The sequence below is a fragment of the Ovis aries genome, chromosome 4 (genome assembly GCF_016772045.2).
Source record: "Ovis aries strain OAR_USU_Benz2616 breed Rambouillet chromosome 4, ARS-UI_Ramb_v3.0, whole genome shotgun sequence".
NCBI classification, from domain to species: domain Eukaryota; kingdom Metazoa; phylum Chordata; class Mammalia; order Artiodactyla; family Bovidae; genus Ovis; species Ovis aries.
In genome coordinates, this window is record NC_056057.1 from 41,903,214 (window position 1) to 41,926,045 (window position 22,832).

The 22,832-nt window shown below is 34.5% G+C and overlaps 1 protein-coding gene across 34 annotated transcripts in view; it reads right to left on the bottom strand.

Annotated features, from left to right (window-relative positions):
- Positions 1-22,832, bottom strand: part of LOC101115115 (platelet glycoprotein 4) — a 107,265-nt gene that overhangs the window by 42,161 nt on the left and 42,272 nt on the right. Inside the window, exons 1-5 of one of the 34 annotated variants that reach the window (XM_042248494.2) lie at positions 21,628-21,706; positions 20,065-20,236; positions 6,422-6,517; positions 4,522-4,669; positions 4,217-4,297 (exon numbers count right to left, since the gene is read on the bottom strand). The exons of 1 other annotated variant lie outside the window; for it this stretch is intronic. The gene's annotated coding sequence lies outside the window, so the exon portion shown is untranslated. Of the gene's footprint in view, positions 1-4,216; positions 4,670-6,421; positions 6,518-12,123; positions 20,359-21,627; positions 21,707-22,832 lie in introns of those variants that run through there. 32 more of the 34 variants (XM_060414621.1, XM_042248499.2, XM_042248490.2 and 29 more) reach the window with 32 other exon arrangements.

Sequence of the window (22,832 nt, forward strand, 5' to 3'; positions counted from 1 at the left end):
AGCAGATAAGATTTGCATTTTGCACACTTGGTTTTCTTAGTCATACAGATTCTTTCCTAATAAATTTTTTTTTTTGCTAATTTTAGGTTAAATTTTATTCTTTACCCTTATTTCTTTATTAGAAATAATTTACTGCTTGCTTCAGTCCAATTCAGTTCAGTTACTCAGTCATGTCCGACTCTTTGTGACCCCATGAACCGCAGCATGCCAGGCCTCCCTGCCCATCACCAACTCCTGGAGTTCACCCAAACCCATGTCCATCAAGTCAGTGATGCCATCCAGCCATCTCATCCTCTGTCATCCCCTTCTCCTCCTGCCCGCATTCCCTCCCAGCATCAGAGTCTTTTCCAATGAGTCAACTCTTCGCATGAGATGGCCAAAGTATTAGAGTTTCAGCTTTAGCATCAGACTTTCCAATGAACACCCAGGACTGATCTCCTTTAGAATGGACTGGTTGGATCTCCTTGCAGTCCAAGGGACTCTCAAGAGTCTTCTCCAACACCACAGTCCAAAAGCATCAATTCTTTGGCGCTCAGCTTTCTTCACAGTCCAACTCTCACATCCATACATGACCACTGGAAAACCATAGCCTTGACTAGGTGGACCTTTATTGGCAAAGTAATGTCTCTGCTTTTGAATATGCTATCTAGGTTGGTCATAACTTTCCTTCCAAGGAGTAAGCTGCTTGCTTAAAGTACTTCAATTTAGAAAACAAAAAATTCACATATAATCAGGAAAGAAAACCTATTTTTGAGACTTAAAAGAAAAAAGACAAGAAAATAAAGACATTGTAAGATCCCACTATTCCCATACCTTTCTTGACTGTGTCCTGTCAGTTCACAGATTGTAAATCCTACTCTTTTGTGGAGTTTGTGAATGTAACTACATGTGGGCTGTTTATTTTCTTGCTGTCAAGTCAACAGTGTGTTTCTAGATGAACTTATGAGTGTTATGCCTTTCCATTTGTGTTGGAAACCTGGTGGTCGGAACTGAGACTGAGCTTTAAGAAGTGTGCCCATAAGTAGGTCAGAATAATAGAGACACTTCCCAGAGAATTTGTGATTATCTTCATGTGTGTATAGAGCTGTGTTTCCTTGGAAACTCCACCCAGAAAAAGGCATGGCCAAGAGGTATGGTTTCCTGGGATATGAACTATGAAACTTTAAAACAGTTTCATATTACATCCTTGGGCTATGAATGAATGCAGGACCTGGATGACATTTTCTGACTCATGAGTGAATATCCCAAATTTCCTATTCTATCCAGAAGCCTTCCTTCTGCTTGTCTTCAGAATAGGAAACCAGATCATCTCTGTTTTCTACTGGACACACAAGTAATTCTTTTAATACACGGCTTTTCCTCACTAAATACAGTATTTGCCCACAAAACCCAGGTTTGGAGTTTGGGGGCGATTAATTCAACGACAGGTTGAATATGAAAATTAGCTTTCCAAACTAACTTCCTTTTCACACTCTTACCTTACATGATATCTAGGTGGGTTTTCAAAGCCATGATTCCCTAGACATGAGTAAGATGCAGATTCATATCAAGCTGGTTAAATCAGTTATTTAAATCTGGTTGTGTTACATCAAGTGAATACATAAGGTCACTAGATTAGTACTTATTTTACATGCAACCCCAACATTTGAAGGTAGTTAAAAGAATATCTATTCTGATCAAAGTGGGCAGCAACTGTGGCCCTTTCCCCTTCTAGTCACATCTCATTTGGGCTCTGAGTCATCCCCGCAGAACCCTAGGGCTCTGTGGTAAATGTTTAAATTAGATTCAGAAATCCTCATCATCTTCTCTTATTGAAGTTACCATAATCTTTTTAATGTATATGGGCATTTCCATCCTATCAGAATATATGGAGGTAAATATATATAATAGAAAATGTATAGATATCATAATATAACACACTTCACTAAATTATGCCTTTCAAATATAACAACTTTTATTTTTGTGGTAATCTTAAAATAATTAAAACAATAATTACATTGACTTCATTATCACATTAAATGTTCTTCTAGAAACACACCAATCTTTTGGAGTAGGTTTTAGAGTACTTGATTATAGAGATTACTATAGATTTGAAATGATTCTCTCAGAGTCTTATCAGTTTAAATAGAATTATCTAGAACCATTCTTGATTTTTGAATCCTGATAGAAACACTATTGTTTCTTTTTCCCCAACCCAACTCTTCCTATGAATGGGAAGATACTATAAGATTTTCAATAGTTATTATTCTGGGCTTTTGAATTCAAGTAATTTAGGTTTGCTTTGCAGGCTAACATAGTTTCTCTGTGGCTCAGTTTTCTCTCAAATGGGTATATATACATCATTCAGTTCAGTTCAGTTGCTCAGTCATGTCTGACTCTTTGCGACCCCATGAATCACAGCATGCCAGGCCTCCCTGTCCATCACCAGCTCCCAGAGTTCACTCAGACTCACGTGCATCGAGTCCGTGATGCCATCCAGCCGTCTCATCCTCTGTTGTCCCCTTCTCCTCCTGCCCCCAATCCCTCCCAGCATCAGAGTCTTATATATGGTTATAAATGTCAAGTAAAATTCAGTGAGAAGGAATAAAATTTCCTATCATAGCACCTGTTATTTTATTTGCAATATTATGAAATATATTGAACTGTAACAACAGTAAAATATTATTGTGAATTGGCCAAGTATTTTCTAAAATTCTAGTAAATGTGTCTTTTCATAAATAATAAATGATCATTTCTAAAACTCTTAGATTACAATAAAATCTGATGAGATGGCTTATTCTTAGGTATACAGGGGTTTAGAATATTATGCAAATGAAAAATCAACTCCTAGGTTAGAATAATTTCTCAAAACTTTCAACCATGATTTTGGCCACTGAATTTAAAAAATGCCTTGTAATTAAATCAGAAAATAGTTACAGAATCAGTTCTTTCAGGAAGAAAGAATCCACAAGATTTTTGCCTATAGGGTAGCAACTGTAACTCCCAAGATAAATTCCAAAATTTTCAGTGCATTCTGTCCAGTACCTAAGTATAGTTTTATTCCTCTCAGTTTAACTTCTATCTGATGTTTGTGTATTAAATTTATTGTTCTGTTCTTGTAATGATTCTTGTAAATGAAACAAATTTCTGTGTATTTTTTTCTCTCATGAAATCCAGTGGACCACTGGACTCTTCTATATAACAAAATTTTTGAAAAATATTATTTTGGTTATTTTTTGATTTAATATTAAGAGCACTTTGTTTTTAACTAATTTAAAACTACACACTAAAGAACTGAAGTACATGCAAAGATTTTAGAAACATTTTTCAATATGTTACTTGACAATTCTAGAAACTGTTTGAAATTTACTGTAGTGAATTTATGCCATTTACAGTTATGTATGAGTTCACTTACTATAATTAATTTATAGCTTTTAATTTCTCCAGAAGGATTTGTCATTTATTAGTATTGTCATTCAAGAAAATAATTTGCTATTTGTATTGTTTCCTAAAATCACAAAAACTTCAATTTTTAAAAAATTCTATTACCAAGTTTTATATAATTTATACAGTTATATAAATCAAAATGATTTGGAATTAATTTACCATTCCCAGCAGCAAGTAAAATTCAATGAGAATGAATTTTTTTTAAATGCTGAAGAGGAATATATCCAAAATATACACTGCTGTTCATGTAGACAAAGTCAGGTTCACCAAAAAATTGTGACATTAAAAAATAGAAGATTAAATAAACCAAAGACTCTCTAAAATAATAAGCACTGAAGAATTGCATATTAGAAAGCATGTTGGCATAAGAGTGTCAAGTGACTTTTAAGAACTAATCCTACTAAACTGATTTTTATTTATGTTGATTTTCATTCATAATTTAAAACCATGCACAAATACCCTAAGTAGACAATAAAAGTTCTGAAGTAACAAAATTGGATAGTACATCATTTTAACAAAAACTGTTTATGCATAAACATAAGGTTTTAAACACCAAGAAGCAACATGACACTGATTATTAGACAAAGTTTTAATATTTCTTAAACATAATAGGTAAGGTTGATAACTTTGGAAACAGCACAAACCTAGCTTTTAGGAAAAGCCTAATGATTTCAAAAAACAGTTCCTGCTTACTGCTGCTGTTCTTTAACTTTAAGGGTGTGTATATAATAGTGTCATCTCCTGTCATTTACGAGACAGAAATTAAAAAAAAAAAATCAGTATGACTTACCTTTAAAAAGACTAAGAAGTATTTTCCGATCAAATGTTCCAACATTTGAACAGTCAGTTCTTAGTAGGACCAAATGGTATCCTGCAGAAAACCCTACACTGAAATCCTCATTATAAAAAGTGTGTGAGTTTAAATATACTTTAAAAAAAAGAGAAAGGCAACATCAGTCAGATCCCAATGAGTGTTTGTTCCAAAAGGAGTTTGAAAAAAAAAAAAGGAAACCCCACACTTCCCACTTAGAGTGTGTGGGAGGGGTGTGATAGGTCTTGAGGGTCTGTTTTTACATTGTAGTGCAGACCTAATACCTATATCTGAGATCCTCTGCTGTCTTTTTTTTTTTCCTTCTGTTGGCCATTTTCCCATCCAAGTAAGTCAGAGGCCAGAGAGACAAAAGGAGCTAGCTTGCTGAGCGACCTTTCATATACAGTCATTATTCCAGATGATAAACCGGGCCTGGGGGTGGAAAATGTAAATTAGGAAGAATTACCTGCTTCTTTCACTTTCCTGCTTGAAAAACCTACTTCACGAAGTTTAAATAAAATGTACTTTCTATGCTTCATTTATTCAAAGTGTGTCAAGTCTAATGATTTTTAAAACAGTTGGACTTCGTCAATCAACAGGGATGACAAAAAGACTTTAAAAAAGGAAATAGCCTACTGTTCTAACTGGAAGCTCTTCACTATTTATTATTTTCTGTTAGTCTTACAGAAATTTCATGAGCAGAGCAAAATCCTTCTATGAAAACCAAGAAATTGTATTTCTCTTAGATCTCTTTAGATAAAAAGACAATTTTAAATAATATTTAAATAAAATTTCATATTAAAAGCCATCCTAAATAGTAAAAGTATATAATGAAGTTACTTTTAAAAGAAAGGCATTATTTTAAAATTTCATCAGAAAAGAAGACCTTAAGCTTTGGGGAGAAAAGACCCACATGTTAAAATCCCATTCTTAAACAAATAAATAAATAAAAATTAAAAATAAAAAGAAAATCCCATTCTTAGAAAGAAATTCTCAGAATCCTACAGGGAAAATAAAAATCTTCAGGTTAAACTGTTATCTGTCAGACCAGATGAATAAATGCCTCTAACTCAGCCTTGAAAGACAACAGCATAACAATAACAGGCAGAAATACATTTACTTCATTAGATCATATTTAAACCAGTCCTCACTGGGCTGTTTGTGCTATTGCTTCTAGGCATGTGTTATATTCTCTCATTTGCTAGCTGTGCAATACAACTGGAAAGGAACCCAAAGCAATATTTTACCTTGAGCATTGCTTTCTTTTTCCAGGATATTTTTATAGACAAATTTATTTAAAAATCAATGTTATAGAAGTCTTTAGTTATATTGGGATTGTTTTTCCAAATATCACTTAATTAGGATAAAGTAGAAATGGCCTTGTATAATCTCATTATGATTTATGCTTTTGAGAAAGAATAATTTAAAAATTTTAGATTTTAGATAATTTAAAAAGATGATTCCCTTATCACTATCACTGTGACATTTTTTTATCTTTGTTATACTAATAAAAAGGTAATATAAAGGCTAGTTTAATAATTATTTTGATATTGAAAATCTATTTTATTGTATTTAAGCTGCTTTGATAACATTTCCTTCTCAGCCTTAATTCTCACAAATATACACGAGTACACATGTACACAAATATCCTCCAGTGTGGCAATTCAGAAATAGCCCACCAACACAGAAGTTCAGATGCTATTTTAAACAGCCTATCTTAAATGCACTGAAAGGATAATTAAATTATATAAAAAATGAACATTGTTAGAGTAAGATATTTCAGAAAAAATACCTGTAAAATTGATACTTAAGCTGACACTGAATTTACTTGGATTACTATTTAATCAGTAGTCTAATGACATCTAAATTCTTTGTGTTTGGAGAGGAAAATGTCACACTTTCCCATGAGCAGCCCAAAGAATCAAATTTGCATTCCCAGAGGCAGCTGTTAACTGTTTTAATACTGTGCACAACAGTTCCTGATACAGGAAAACACAGGAAACCCAGAGCCAAGTAAAAGCTGCAATCATATGTCTGTATTTTGAGCAAAATGTTCACCTTGAACAACAAGGCAGGAAACTGCTGCACCCATTTCTCAGTAATGCATGTTGGGGTTTTCATTTTTAAAAGATTATGTATGTGCAGTATTTTTAAGGGATATTTTTATATGAGCGTATACATTACCTTCTGTAAGTCCACTAGAACAGATGTAGCAGAATGAAAGCTCAAACTGTCAGTATGCTAAGTAAGCTTAGGCACAGTGCTTTGCAAACTTTTTACCTGGAAGATCAGTTAGAATTTGGAATCAGACAGACTACAGCGACTTGCAATGTACTACCACTAGCTATATTGACTGGGGATTAGGAGTTAACTAACAATTTGTTCTTACTTTCTTAATCAAAAAATGGAGAAAACTAAGAGATCATAATAAGGACTAACTGAGGTGGATTGTGTGCAGCACTTGACAGGGGCCTGACTGTGAGGCAATGAAGCACTTCCCTTCCCCTCAAGTCATTGTCCCTTTCTCCCTTCTGCTCTGATTACTGGAGATCACACAGCACCATCAGACAAGCATTTGGCTTTTTTTTTTTTTTTGGTCCTTTCTCTGCATTTGCTAGAATGTTGACTGCATGGAATGAGAGACTCTTGTCTGTTTATTGCACTGCTGAAGCCCCAGGAGCACAGAGCAGGGTCATAGCTGGTAATCAGTTGAATGACTGGATGCACATGATTGTCATAACCACAATAATATTTTTGAAAGAAATGAGAATGGCCAGAAATAAGAGGTTATTATACTGTTTGTTCATACCACAGATATACAGTGCTTTGAGATGAAGGGCATATGCTATGGAAGTAAATGGACCTAACTCAGAATTTGGAGTTCATCCCTTCCTAGAGTGTGTGACTTGTTGCTACTACCTTACCTCTGTAAGTCATAGTGGAAATAGCTCCCTCTCAGAATTGTTGCAAAGATGAGAGTAGTAATGTGATGAACTCAGTGCAGTTCTTGACATATATAGTATTTGTTTAATAAATAATTGGTATGGTGATCATTTTCTATTAAGCAAATTTTTATTTTAGGGAATTCATTAAGGTAATATGGACAAGTAAAAAATATTGAATATTATAAAAAGGTGTAAAATGAGAAGTCTCATTCAAGCATCAATTTTATTCCTCAGAAGTGACCAATATTAGGTATGTCACTACCACCTAGGAATTTTATTAATTTTAAACTTACATATATATATATATATAAACTTATATATATATACTTCTGTATGTTATAAACTTATAAACACACAGCATACAGTCATCATTTTACTGATTTCCTAAGTATAAACTTAAAAGTTTATAACATATACACACACACACATACACATATGGACTAAACCATATGCTGAATCACACTTTCTACAACTTGTCTCTTTAATATCAAGGGACTTGGAGATATTTTCATATCATTGATAGTGTTAACTCTCTTTTTTCTTTCTCAATTATTAGAAAAAATAGTCCTAAAAATGTACCATTTTCTTTTAAATGACCAATATCATATGTAATAGAACTTTTGATTTTTCTTTTTCCATTCTGTTACACCTTTCTTCCCTGGTGGCTCAGAGTAAAGAATCTGCCTGCCACTATAGGAGACATCGGAGACACAGATTCAATCCCTGTGTCAGAAAGGTCCCCTGGAGGAGGAAATAGCAATCCAATCCAGTGTTCTTGCATGGAGAATCCCATGGACAGAGGAGCCTGGCAGGCTACAGTCCATGGGGTTGCAAAGAGTTGGACATGACTGAACATACACACATAACGGAAAAACCTGAACAGACTTTTTGGCTAACCAAATTGTTCTTTGATCTTACAAAAGCAATGCTAAAAATTTATGTACATATATAATTTTGTTTACTGTGCTAAGACACTAGTAAATGGCAGAAAGTGAAATTTCTGGGTGAGAAGTATGTACTTGTTTTGGCAAGGGGAATTTTACCCAATTTCTGTTCATGCATGTATACAGCAATGTGTGAAAAGGCCCATCTTCATACATTGGTCACACTGGCTCATACTAAACTCCGTTTATAAGTACTTATTTTATTGTTAAATATTTGAGTGAAGTTTCACCAATTGTCTAAAGCATATTAGCATTTATATTTTTAAACATTTGTGATATCTTTTCCTTATTAGCTAATAAGGAAATAACCAGTCTTCTGACATTTGACAATTTTTTTAAAAGTTTTTAACTAAACTTTATTGAATTTTTAAATTACTGAAAATTTCCATTTTTATGCCATTAACTTTCACAGTAATTCCCTTTTAAGTATTATGTCATGCTTTGAAATGCTTTCTCCAAACATTGGAAAAATAATAAACTTTATTCTAGCATTTCTATGGTTTCAAAAATCCTTTAGAATATATTTCTAGATTAGCTAATTCATGGCATATAACACTTGTGAAGTAAAAGAGGAAGAGTGAAGTACATTGAGTAATTATAAATATTGCAACATATCTGAGAAGCATACAATGGAAGCATAGTAGAAGAGGAATTGCATGGCATGGCCCAAGTTCTGACCACAGCCCTATTAATAACAATAACAATCATAGGTTTTGTGAATAAGCAGCCCACAGTCATATTTCTCATTTCCTGTCTTGTCAAAGAGAGTAACTACAGAACCTACCTACAGCCTCAAGCTGACAAGTCACACGACAGATTTGTAAAGCTTTATAGAGATTCTATGTAGTAGATAAAAACTTTTAATTGACCCTCTTTTTTTTTAACACTTCAGCAAATGAAAAGAATTTTAGTATCATGTGCATTAAAATTCTAGATTGTATGGTTAAGCAAAGACCTATAAATTATGATGATGATGCAATAACAGAGTTAACATGTGTTGAGGGCTTATCTGCCAGTTGTTGAAATAAGTGTCTCACATAAGTTATCTTATTGACCTATCATACAACCTTGCTATGTTTTTAGACAACTAGTTGAGGTCACACAGCTACTATGTGCCATAATAATAAAAACCCATATAGACTGACTAAGAGTCTATAGTCTTTCTGAAAGAAAAATGTGTATGTGTATATATATATATATATATATGAGTTCTTGATCAATACCTAATTTGCATATTCTTTTTAGCACATTTGTTCAATCTGAATAACAATTTTAAATAGCCTAATATAAGAAAATGATATCTAAGTACAATAAACAAGGAATGAACAGTGAAAGTATTCTGTAATTAACAGTTAACAGAATTATTTTGAAATTAACTCAAAAAATAAAATTCATTCTGAAGACCTATAACACATAATACTACACAGATACACTGTAAAGTATCTTAAAACTTTAGTTAACCAGTGTAAAACCATAAGGCAAAATTTGATTTATCACTTTAATCCTTGGGATAACTAACCATGGAGATTTACACACACACATATTTATGTACATATGATGTACATGATTATGTGTGCTACAAAAATAGATATCTATTTTTCCAAATGCTGCCCTGGTCATTATGGAAGTATTAAACTAATGACAGGTTCTATCTGTTTCATATGATGAGGTGGGGCTTCACATACCGGAATGAAATACATACGTACATAATTTAAAGAGACTAGTACATGCATTAAGACATAGACATGATAATGTCAGTGAAAGCTTAAGAGATTAAAATGGAAGTTTTTAATACCGCTTTTAAAGGAAAATTTCAAAGGACAACATTAAGGATAATGCAGAATATCTGGGTCATTAAAGTTTAGCCTTAAGCTACATCATCTAATGAATCAAAGCACACGATCAAAGTATTGACAAACCTACTGCATTCATGATGCAAACTTTCCCCTGTGTTTCCTAGAAGCCATGGTAGGAGCCGTGTATAAAGAGAGAACCTCTCTATATCTGGATAGATCTTATATGGGCAGAGCCATATAAATATGTAAATTCAACAGGCCTAAAAATGTTGGCAGATCTAATCTTTATTTGAACTGTTTGCAAAGCTGACTTAACTCTCTGAGGAGGTGGAGAAATGTCAACATTTAAACAATACTAAGAAACTTAAGAAAGTGTTAAGATTTGCACAGTTGTCAGTACAATTTGTGTTCATACAGTGGAAGGGAAATAATTAGGAGGGAACAACAGAAATCTTCAAGTAAGAGGATAGCTTGGCTTCAAAGCTTGGTGTTATGAAACAGTAGGGGGAAAATCAATAATCAATAACAAAATATAGATTTAGTTAGTTAAACAATGTCAAAAAAGATTGAAAAAATTATGTGAGCAATTAATTTGTAATTTCAAGGGGCAGAAATACTAAATTCTTTGAATTGAGGGTACAACAAAGTTTTCTTTTGAGGCATGCCATCTACGTTATAAATAGTCCCTGTAGGGTCTTAAAAAGGAAATAAAATAATTTTAAGAAGAGTTAGAGAATCAATTTACACATTCACATTGGTTGATGGCTTGATCAAAATGATATGCTTTAAAATGCTAAAGGATGTTTTTCACTCTTTTTAACTACCAGCAGAAAAAAAAAAAAAACTTGAAGAGCATGATGAATGTTTAAAACCAGGAAAGAAATCAGATGGATAATGAGAACAGTAATTCTGTTCCATTTCCTAAAAACGAGACAACTATACTCTAGTCCGTCTTTTTAACAATTTTGTTGTCTGTGCCAACTGATAATCTGTTAAATTTGGAGATATGCAACACTTGGGTGACAGATTCCTGAAAGAGTTAAACTCATACACATGCATACACACATGGGGGCACACGCACACACACAGTTTCCAGGGACAGGGAAGCTTAATCAAATTCCTTTTTAAAGCTGAGAAAATACTTTCTAAGAAGCATGTCATGTAATAATAATTTTAGAAATCACCACATAGAAAATAATACATTCCTAATGCCTTTCTTTTTCTGTTTCCTTGAAATGGAAAAGTTTGATCCTTCTCCCCTGACACTTTTAAAAAACATTTGGTACAAACCTTGCATTCGAGTGGCACAGCAGTATCAAACAGTCTATCAAACCCTAAAGTGAAAATGTTAGTCGCTCAGTCATGTCTAACTCTTTGTGACCCCTAGACTGTAGCCTGCCAGACTCCTCCACCATGGGATTCTCCAGGCAAGAATTCTGAAGTGGGTGGCCATTCCCTTCTCCAGGGGATCTCCCCAACCCAGGTCTCCAGAATTGCAGGCAGATTCTTTACCATCTGAGCCACCAGGGAAGGCCATCACAATCAAATCAAATCATCATTTCCCCAGATTTGTTCTCATAGACTTAAGGAGCAGATCTGCTTGTGGTCAAGCCTGAGTTTTCTATCTTTCAAGAGGCCAAAGAGTTTGGATTAGAGTGCTACTTCTCAAATACACTTCTTCGAAGAACTTGAAATGTATTAAGATTTCGAAGAATCCATAAGTATTCATAGTTGGAACATCTTACTCTAATTGTATTTTTCATTTTGAACAAAGCCTCATATAATAGCTTGTAAAAACAAACCAATTCTTGTAACATATATGCACACCCAAATATAGAGTGTATATCTATCTATGTAATAAAACTTCTGGAAGCAAATATTTTCCTGGAAATGTTATAAATCTTTAAAATTCTTTCTATATATCTTATTTTCATGACTGTATTCTGTAAATCATAAACATGAAAACCTAAACAGAATAAAAATGGAAGACTAGTACTGTTTAATGCATAAGGTAGATTTCATAAAAATTCAGAATTCTAAATTAGCAGAACCCTGCAATTGTCCTGCATGTTTCTCCGTGACACATTTGGTTAGCTGCTTAAATGAAGCAAATGACAACTACTCAGGAGTATAGTAACACTTTCTCTTTAGTATCTGCACAAAATTTAGTAAATTTTAAGGAAAAGAGAAGTTCAACTTACCTATTAAACTTCATTTTAGCACTCACGTGTTAGTAACCACATTAAAGTTTGCTTCACATTAGGGGGCGTTGACAATGGCTTGGATAAAGGAATTTACCTTAGGTTAAGTAGAAGGAAATCTTCCAATTCTTAAGTTGGTTTAGGTAACATCAGCCTTGTCTTTATGAAAGTGTCTGTCATCCTCAGTGTTCTCCAAAAGGCAACCAAGGACTCAAATCGTGCATCCTCTTAACAGATCCCCGAACTTCACTTTGTTAGGAGGTTGTGATTTAAGTAAACAGCAAGTTACGGAATCTGAATTGCTGTGGAATGTCACCCTCACATGACTCTACTGGCCCTGCTAGTTCTGCACTGCTTGATACATGTAGCCTCAGAGATTGTTCTAACAACTGTTTTCCTGGCTTTCAGGACATTCAGTTGTGGTATTTAGTAAGCAAACTCTGCTACTCCACAATACCTCCTGTTCATGGATAAAGGTAAAAATGTTAATCAAGATCCTATGGTATCCCAGTGTGTTTCAGTGTATTCTGTAATATTCCTTTTGTTAATGACACACAGAAAATTCCTATTCAGAGTGAATACACTGGGATTATCATTGTTTTCCAATCTGTGTATACAAGGTTTGGAGCACAGTCCTTCAAGTAGTCCAAGGACTAAAAACATTTTCTGGACAGGTTCCAAGACTGTTGCAGGCCTGTTTTTCCTCTCATTTTCTGCAACCCCTCAGGGAAAACTGGATAATCACAGTAGGTTGTAGAAAAGAGGACTACATTAAAGTAATATTTGGAGGTGAAATAAGCCCATGGAAACCATACCATTTCATGCAACTCAAAATTAAAAGCCACTAAATATTTCCCATGTTATAAAGAAGCCTGTCCCCCAATACTATTTTTATGTTTCAGGATAGATTTCTCTCCTCCACAAGCTTCCCAGTTTTCATTATTTTCTTTTTTTTCTTCCTTGGTTACCTTGCGTTTATCTATCCTAGTTGATTTTTATTTGACATCTCATTTTTTATCTAATAGTTTTTCAAAATTCAGTGTGGTTTTAGGTATGTAAATTTGGAACTGCATGCAAATTAACTTACTACAATTATAAAATCACAGCTATTCCTAAATTACCAGAAACCATAAATTCATTTGTCCCTTCACACCTTTTATTGATATGTTCACATTACCCACTTAACTGGTAGTTTTGCTGTGAAAAACATCCACCCTCCAGTGGTAGTTCAGTACACAATCACAGATTTCCATATATTACCAAAAATATTTTGGTTATGACTGAACCATATTCTGCCATTTATTCTTTTAATCTCATATTACCATCCTGTTGGAGTAGGAAATGGCAACCCACTCCAGTTTTCCTGCCTGGGAAATTCCATGGACAGAGGAGCCTGGCAGGCTACAGTCCATGGGGTCGCAAAGAGTCAGACACGATTATGCACACACACCTTACCATCCTGTATAGTAGAAAACATTTAAATTCTTTAAGCTCTGAAACAAAATAAAGATTAAAACAAAATAAAAGATTAAACTAAATTTGTGCTATTTACTGAAATTTCTCTGGCTCATTTGCCATGTCACGTAGGTTAGGGAAAAAAATACTGTAGTGATTTTCTTTGTAAGTTTTGGTGCAAACTAATTACAGGGAAACCTTTTCTTTTTGTGATAAAGTATTCCACCATTGAAAATATCATCCTTTCAGATAATCTTCATCCAATATCAAGTGATTAAAATTAAAATTGAAAATAGACAACATAGTTTTTTAAAAATTCCAATGCATATGTGTTGAGATATGTTTTAGGGAACTGGCTTCAGTTTTAAAGATGAAACATAATGATTAAATATTACTAAATTCAGCCTTTTGATTAAATCTAAACTTTAAGGGATATTTCCACATGTTTAAGAATTTCCCAGAGGAAAGGAAGATCATAATGTTTCTTCAAGAACTTATCTTAGCCTAACAGATCATTCAGTTCAGTTCAGTCGCTCAGTCGTGTCCGACTCTTTGCGACCCCATGAATCACAACATGCCAGGCCTCCCTGTCCGTCACCATCTCCCAGAGTTCACTCAGACTCGCGTCCATCGAGTCAGTGATGCCATCCAGCCATCTCATCCTCAGTCGTCCCCTTCTTCTCCTGCCCCAATCCCTCCCCAAATCAAAGTCTTTTCCAGTGAGTCAACTCTTCACATGACGTGGCCAAAGTACTGGAGTTTCAGGTTTAACATCATTTCTTCCAAAGAAATCCCAGGGTTGATCTCCTTCAGAATGGACTGGTTGGATCTCCTTGTAGTCCAAGGGACTCTCAAGAGTCTTCTCCAACACCACAGTTCAAAAGCATCAATTCTTCTGCGCTCAACCTTCTTCACAGTCCAACTCCCACATCCATACATGACTACTGGAAAAACCATAGCCTTGACTAGACGGACCTTAGTCGGCAAAGTAATGTCTCTGCTTTTGAATATGCTATCTAGGTTGGTCATAACTTTTCTTCCAAGGAGTAAGCGTCTTTTAATTTCATGGCTGCAGTCACCATCTGCAGTGATTTTGGAGCCCCAAAAAATAAAGTCTGACACTGTTTCCACTGTTTCTCCATCTATTTCCCATGGAGTGATGGGACTAGATGACATGATCTTCGTTTTCTGAATGTTGAGCTTTAAGCCAACTTTTTCACTCTCTTCTTTTACTTTCATCAAGAGGCTTTTTAGTTCCTCTTCACTTTCTGCCATAAGGGTGGTGTCTATCTGAGGTTATTGATATTTCTGCCGGCAATCTTGATTCCAGCTTGTGTTTCTTCCAGTCCAGCGTTTCTCATGATGTACTCTGCATATCATTAGTATATCCTATGTAGTTAGAAGTAACTGATGTTCTAGAAACCATGAGCAACTGACTTTGTTTTCGGAGATGACTCACAACACTGAATACAGAAGAAAAGATTCAAAAGTTTCCTCCATATTTTGTTTTATAAAACATGTATTGTCATGGTACTAACATGATATTTCCATGGGGTCACAAAGAGTTGGACATGACTGAGTGACTGAACTGAACATGATATTGCCTCTAAAAATGTCAATGTTCTATTTAATATTTTTTTTTATTAAATCCCTATTTAATTGTTATAAGTTAAAGCATTATACTCTGATGCTGGGAGGGATTGGGGACAGGAGGAGAAGGGGACAACAGCGGATGAGATGGCTGGATGGCATCACGGACTCGATGGACGCGAGTCTGAGTGAACTCCGGGAGATGGTGATGGACAGGGAGGCCTGGCGTGCTGTGATTCATGGGGTCGCAGAGTCGGACACGACTGAGCGACTGAACTGAACTGAACTGAAAGCGTTATAAGCACTTCAGTGTTATAAAAACATACATCTCAGGACTCACAAAAGCTTTGCTCTTTTGTTCAGTATGGGTGGGAATGATCTTTTCACTATTATCTCTCCCCATCTTCCTATTTATTTGTAATAAGGAAACATGTACGAATGCTGCCAGGAACCATCTTAGAACTTCAAGGAAACTAGTGTGAAAGCCAACACCCAAATAACAGGCAAGAGCAAATAAGTTCAAAAGAACCAACAGTTTGATCTAATTATGCCTACAGAGTGCTAACTCTGAAGTTTTTTAGTTAAGGTGTACCCTAAATCCCTGAATTGATACAATGGTTTGAGTTGAAAACACTCAAACTCATATCCTGAGATTCTATGTAAATTGTGAATTGTAGATGACAAACATTTTAAATAACTAAACATCTAACCAAATTTCTCCTCGTTAACTATCATCAAGAAATGTGGTTTAATCAATAGGTCCCTAAAAAAAAGGAAATAAACAGTCCCTACAACATGGTTTTGTATACCATGTGCAACAAGCAGAGATCTTAATATTAAGCACATACAAAAAGCCACGTGACTATATTTATTCATCTTTATATCTCCAGAATGCTTTAGTGTCCTACTCATACAAAGTATAACAAAAAAGCTCAGTTCATTATATACTCATTTATGACTTCCAAGGGAGAGGTCACAGTGGAACTCTCTATAATATATTCACTGAGAACTGTGTTGGGAACATTTACTTTTATATGCCAGATTTTAAAATAGTTCCTTACACATAATAGGTATTCAGATACTCATCAAATAAATACTGAAGAACCTATACTACAAGTATCACAACATACATTAAAGAGACATGGGTATGTTAATACTTTGGCAGAATATATTTACTTTTCCAAGATATCCAACACAGAATTTAAAAGGACTGGTTATCTGAATTATTAAACAGTCAGGTTCTTCCACACTGAAAAATATTTATTCTCAAGGAGGGCTTACTTCTATTGTCCCACAGATATGTATTGAGTAACTGCAGTACAAGGACAAACAACATACCACTACACGATAAGCTTTTCTCAAATATTTTAAATGGTCAAATGTGCCAATTATGTTTATATCTTCACTGCCAGCAACAGACATATTGATTAAAGTGAAGATTTCAAAAATTTATGAAAATAATTCAATCATAGGCCAAAAATAATGATTAAATATAGATCATTCCTTGTATTGGTTTTTTTGCCAATCAAAAATTCTAAGTCTCCTGAGTATTATACTCTACCATCTAATTTTACATGCCAATCTACTATCTATTTATAAGCTAACGTGTGATCCCTTGCTAATAGTTTGATCCCTTTGGGTTATTTAGTCCATTTGTACTGGACTGTTCACTTATTTTGTTAAAAAATATCCGATTGCACAAATGCACCTCTGTTGAGGGTGCCAGGGTAGCCCAATCATTGGACCCTTAAACAAGGACCTCTGAGAACTGGCTTTTCTGTTCTGATGACAATTTAACTAAAATAGCCCAATTTTTGTCTTCCTACTTGTTTCCATCTGTGAGATGAGATGTATCATCATTAACATCGGCACTACCCAGTTAAACTGATATACTAGAGGGGTCAAAAATTTTATCAATTGCACAATTCTGTAGAAATAAAGTGTAAAGAAAAATTGAAAATAGCAGCAAATGCATCCTTATCCCATAAAAACCTAAGTCACACTGACTCTTTTATTCTCAAGAGAATTTTTAATATGACAAACGCTTATTAAATATCAACAAAATGCATAAATGCCAAAACCCAGGAGAAAAGGACAGTAACTAAAACCTTATAGGACTCTAGTCTCAGGAGAGGCTGCTGGGTCTACCTGTGCTATTGGCTGTGATAAACATGAGAGTCGAAATCAACAGGAGATAAGAAAAATACAGTTCCTACATATGAAGAGGTACAGAGATCGCTATTGTTGAACAACAATGTAAAAACTGATAAACTGAAGATACTATTAAAATCGCAACACATGCCTTAAATCAAAGGGGGCAAATAGTTAAAAATATACTACAAAGAGCAAATACTTAGACTGACGATGAGATTACATTCCCATCTTTTCCATTATTGGAAAAATGTGCTTTTCAAATAAATTAATTTTCTAATACATGTGTGTATACAGATTACACAGCATATTACTGAAGGCTTAAGATTTTAAAGAGAATGTGGTAAATAATTTTAAAGAAATATATTTATATGTGAAAAGGGGGTTTATAATGTAAAATAAGAATATCATTAAAATGCACCTCATATAAATGTATGGATAAATTTACGGATTTATAAATATTAAAGAAGTCATTGATAGAGCCTTTTTATTATCACATAGATTATACACTGTACTAGCCTAACTTTCCCATGCTTCTAATTTAGTGCAAATCTTCCATATATATAATCAGATGTAGGCAATGGGATAATAACTAGGTGACATAACAAATTTCAAGTAACTAAAATTACATAGTGAGCTTAAGCTTAATTTTCTTATATTTGCTAGCTATTGTAAGTTATTCTTTTCAAAATTTGGTAAACTGTAGTAGTATTTAGCTTGATTGTGTGAATAATAAACAGTCATGTGATCGGAATATTCATACTAGAAAAATATGGAGATTTGGCAAAATGCCAGGTAAGTTAGTTTTGCATTCACTGATAAGTTGGGTTGCTATAGCAAGCCCATAGTCACCGGGTTTCTAAGCAACCTAAGACTCCACAGACTTGAGATACTTAGGAGTCCACTGATCTTTCATCATCCTTAAGGGAAAAATCTGAGAAACTGTGGTACCAATCTCAGTGGAAGTTTCCCCAATTATCCAGTAGAGCAGTGACCTTTATACAACGTCCCCTGTATTGATAGATTTAATTTATTAAATAATGATGTTCATACTAGAGAATTAATTGATTACCCAAAGTGTTAAGTAGATGAAATTAGGAACGGGAAATGATCAATACCTAGTTTGTTGTGGGCAAACAAATGTGTGTTGAGTGAATAAACAAGATTCAACACATAATCCAACCCTCCAAAGTGATTTACATAATGCTGGCATTCATAAAGTCCTTAACTTTATATATATATTAAATATATCTGTTTAGTAGCATTACTATAAAGCATGCATCTCAGTTTTTTTAATTTTGTAATCATTTACATTTAGGTAACATACATAATTGTAAGTCTGCAGTTATTTGTGAGTTTAATTCAAAATATTTAATTATGGATTGTCTGGAATACTTATGTAACAATATTAACTACCAAAATGTCAATTAGAATTGTATCCATCTAAGATGCAAGCCAAGTTGTGAATTGTCCCTTGAATAATCTTTTAACATTTCCTGTCCTTTTCTATGTTAAACACTTCCTTGAGTCTGCTGTCTTGACACAGTACTCACTGAGGCAAACAGTTGCATCCAATTTTAATTTACAGTTTCCAGCTATTTAAGATAATCACAATGAAATAAAATTAGGCCAATGCTGTCTGTCCTTACAAAACACTGTATCATAATATAGGCTGAAATAAAATGTCATTAATAGAAATGATTACATGTGACCAATAAAATGATTAAGTCTGGAATCTAGAAAATTTTACCTAATTCTTATACCTGGTTTTCTCTGCCTCCCGTTGTCATTTTATGTAGTTTGTTCTTGCCATGAGAAACCTCGTGACAATGATTTGCAAAGAGAAAATTGGCTTTAATTTAATGGCAAATTTTATAATGTTACTGCTTATATCCTGTTAGCTATTGCATTAAAGATTCAGTAGCCCAAGTCAGGTATACAGTATGATGACTGAGTTTCCCTAACTTGAGTATAAAATAAAATTCCAAAGTCACCTGTCTAGCAAGTCACAGTAACCCTTAATGGACTAGATCCATTCCAGGAATGTCCCAGTACAAAGTGCCTGTGACCTCTGCTGGTTGGTGGTGTTCAGTGTCCAAGTCATGTCCGACTCTTTGCTACCCCATGGACTGCAGCACACCAGGCTTCCCTGTCCATGGGGGAGGATAGATTCTTCTTTCTCCAAGACTGAAAAGAACAACTGCTCTGCCTTACAATCTTAATATGAGAGTCCCAAACCTATACAATAATATTCATTATAATTGCCTCTTCAGGTAAAAGTGGCCATCTATAATTTAAGTCTTCCTGGGCATGTATTTTCTTTAGAATAAAAGATAGCTTTTGATCTTTTAATATATTGCTCTACTAGCAATATTGCAGCATGTATACAAGCATAGATGTGTTGGAAGGTTTAGACAATTTCACATATTTTTGAATGTCCTCTTATCTAATATTTAGTTATTACTGATAACATCATAGCAAAATTACAAAACCTGACCAACTCCTTCTGTTTTCTTTTAGACACAATTTCTTATCTAAAAGCTTGGGACAGGCTTCCTTAATATCTATACTATCTCGAATACTCTATGAATTAGGACAAGAGGAAAAATGCACATACAACTTAAACTGGACAAGAACAATGCAAAAATCAGATCAAAGTAAGAGACTTTAGTATTACAGGCACTGGTTTTGAGTCCTACTTTGTTAGGTTAGATAACTTCACAGTGATAATATAGGTGTAATTACCAGTTGGAAGTCCGATGAAAAAGTGCAAGGCCACCAGTGTCAACGCACTTTCAGAACGCTGGTTGGAGGACAACGAAATTAACACTGATGACTCTTGTTGTGTCTGCCTCAAGAGCTGGGTCAAATCACTGCTGTACATCACTCAGCCCCACCTCCAAGTATCCAAGAATGGCTGTGGAATTTTGATTGACACTCCAGTGAGGCAGTGGGATTCCTAAACCAAAGTAAACCCTGCAGCTTGTGTTTGCCAAGCTCTCTAGCTTGAAAATGAGCTTCTCTTCTCCTGGTTCTTTCCTTAAAAAAGAAACAATTACTCTGTGATGCTTAAAGGAACACAGAAGCAACTCCCTCTCCAGAGATATCCCTACTTATTTTCTTATAGCAATTCCCTTGACTGTTTTCATCCTTTGTCTCTGTGTAGGACTTTATAGTCTTCACAGGAACCACATAACAACATTGCACACTGGCCTTCAGGATAAGAAACAAGGCATCAGTGAATATTCTAGTTTGTGGAAAGCTGGAGATGATAGCAGCCTTGGGCAGGGCTTTGCAAAATGGACAAGCTCAAGTTTATTCTAGTTATGACATTCTTTTGCCATGTAAGATTAGCAATGTTTGGTGACTATGCTATTATATATGCAACGCATAAGAATGAAGAAACTAAGATAAATATATTCTAAAAGCAAATCAAGCCATTACAGTATATGCTAAATTAGATTAAAAAAATATGATTTTCTTGATAGTACTTAAGGCATTAATTCTCTAAGGATTAAAGTTGATGACATGTATCCTCATACACACACCCACACGCATACTTAATGAAAATCTGCTATGTGTCCACTGTGTTCTTAGAATCCTGTCATCAGGAAGAAGAAAGCCTGATCCTTCCAGTGAGATTTTTTGTAATGTACTTTAAAACTTTGCAAATAAAATGCAATGATGAAGTATTGAATACTTTTAATCTAAGTGGACAGCTAACCTAGTTGAAAATATTCATTCTAGAACTGTTTACTTAGCATATAATCAAAATATGTATTTTAGTTGTCTTTTCTCCTAAACTCTGGAAATTTTCACAATAAATATAACAGAGAGGTTTTCACTGGTGAAATTAATGGCTTCAAAGATTTATGAACTGACCAGAAAAATTACTGGCTAACTATCCTTATATCACAGGCTATAAAAACCCACCAAGTTCATTGTCTAGCTCTTGATTTCAGGGCATTCCTGGTGGCCTGACTGGGATTGGATAGTTAGCTGAATTCTATAGTTAGCATGTTGTGTGTGCCCCTGATGAAACTTCCAGGCAAGAACTACTGGGACACTTAAAAGGACAGAGAGTGGGTACTTCACAAATCCCATGGAACAGGTTGGGGAACCTTGCTACTTAACTGCTACTTCCCTGCTTCTGTTAGAAGCCAGTACTGCGAGGGCTTTCTTTGTACCTGTTTTGAGAAAGATCTGTAGCTCTCCCCACTGTTATTTATTGAAAACTACCAACATTTACCAAGATAACCCAGTAACAGTGTGTGCCCAAATTGGCTTGGATAGTTTAGCAGCACTTACCTTAAGGAGCTCATCTTCTAGAGATGTAGCTTAGACACAGGGGACAGTTACACACAAAGATTCTAGAGTAGACAACCACAAGGCTCTGGGCTCACGAGACATCCACATTTACTCAGTTATAAATAGCTGTGACTCTTAGTTCAAAGACCTTTCACCCACATCCATGTATGACACATTTTTTCTCTCTTGCTCGTGACTTTATATTACAAAATGTGAAAAAAATTTAAGAATCATCAATCTTGATCATTTGACAGATAAAGTTTCAGGGATCTGAGGAAATGCTCATCTTACATTGCCCTAAGAGTAGTTAAAAAAAACAAAGCCTCTCAGCTAAAATATAGCTCTCTTTTTCTCCTGATGTTTCTTTTTGTTTATTTTTATTTTGTATATTTCACCTCTTTTCACATATCTTCTCCCAGGATCTGGCCTGATATTTGCTAGTGTATTACTTTAATATTGTTTGTATGTCATTATACTTTCAGAAGTGCTAGTCAATTTAATATTACTTTCCTGGGTAATTGGAAAAGTTTATACGTCTTTGATTCCCATATACTGTACCCTGTTACTAGAATGAGGTTAGTTTTCTCTAAATTATTCTGGTTCCAGTGCTCTTGCCTTTTTACATTTTATTTTAAATATGCTTTTAAAATTATCTAAATAAAATTATTAAATATAAAAACAATACTATTTATTCCTCCTTATAAAGACAACTTGAAAAGTTCTAGGGAAGGATAAGGGGGAGGACAAGTATTTGTTGACATATTATTATGGATCAGTTTTCAGGCTAAATACTTCCATGTTATTATTTAAATCTATGGAAAATTCTGTAATTAGGTATGGTTAGCCTACATTCCTATAGAGGAGACAACTGACAGAGAAAATTAGAAAAATTAGATAAATGCTAAGATTTCCAGCATTTGCATGAAATGTATCACCTTAGGTTTATGCATCCAGGTGACAAGTAATATCAGAGATTAGTCAGAAGACATAAGGATGCATGATCATGAAAGGCAGTTTTTGCCCTTATCTAAATCCTTACCTTGTGTCAGTATAAATCTCTCAGCAGATGCATTGTGCTATGCTACTCTGATGTTTCAGAATTATTTATTTTCATATACAAATTATAGTTAAAAACTCATTGGTTCACAGAATTACTGAAGAAACTATTCCTCCTTGCCACCAGATATTCCTGGGTCCAGAAATTA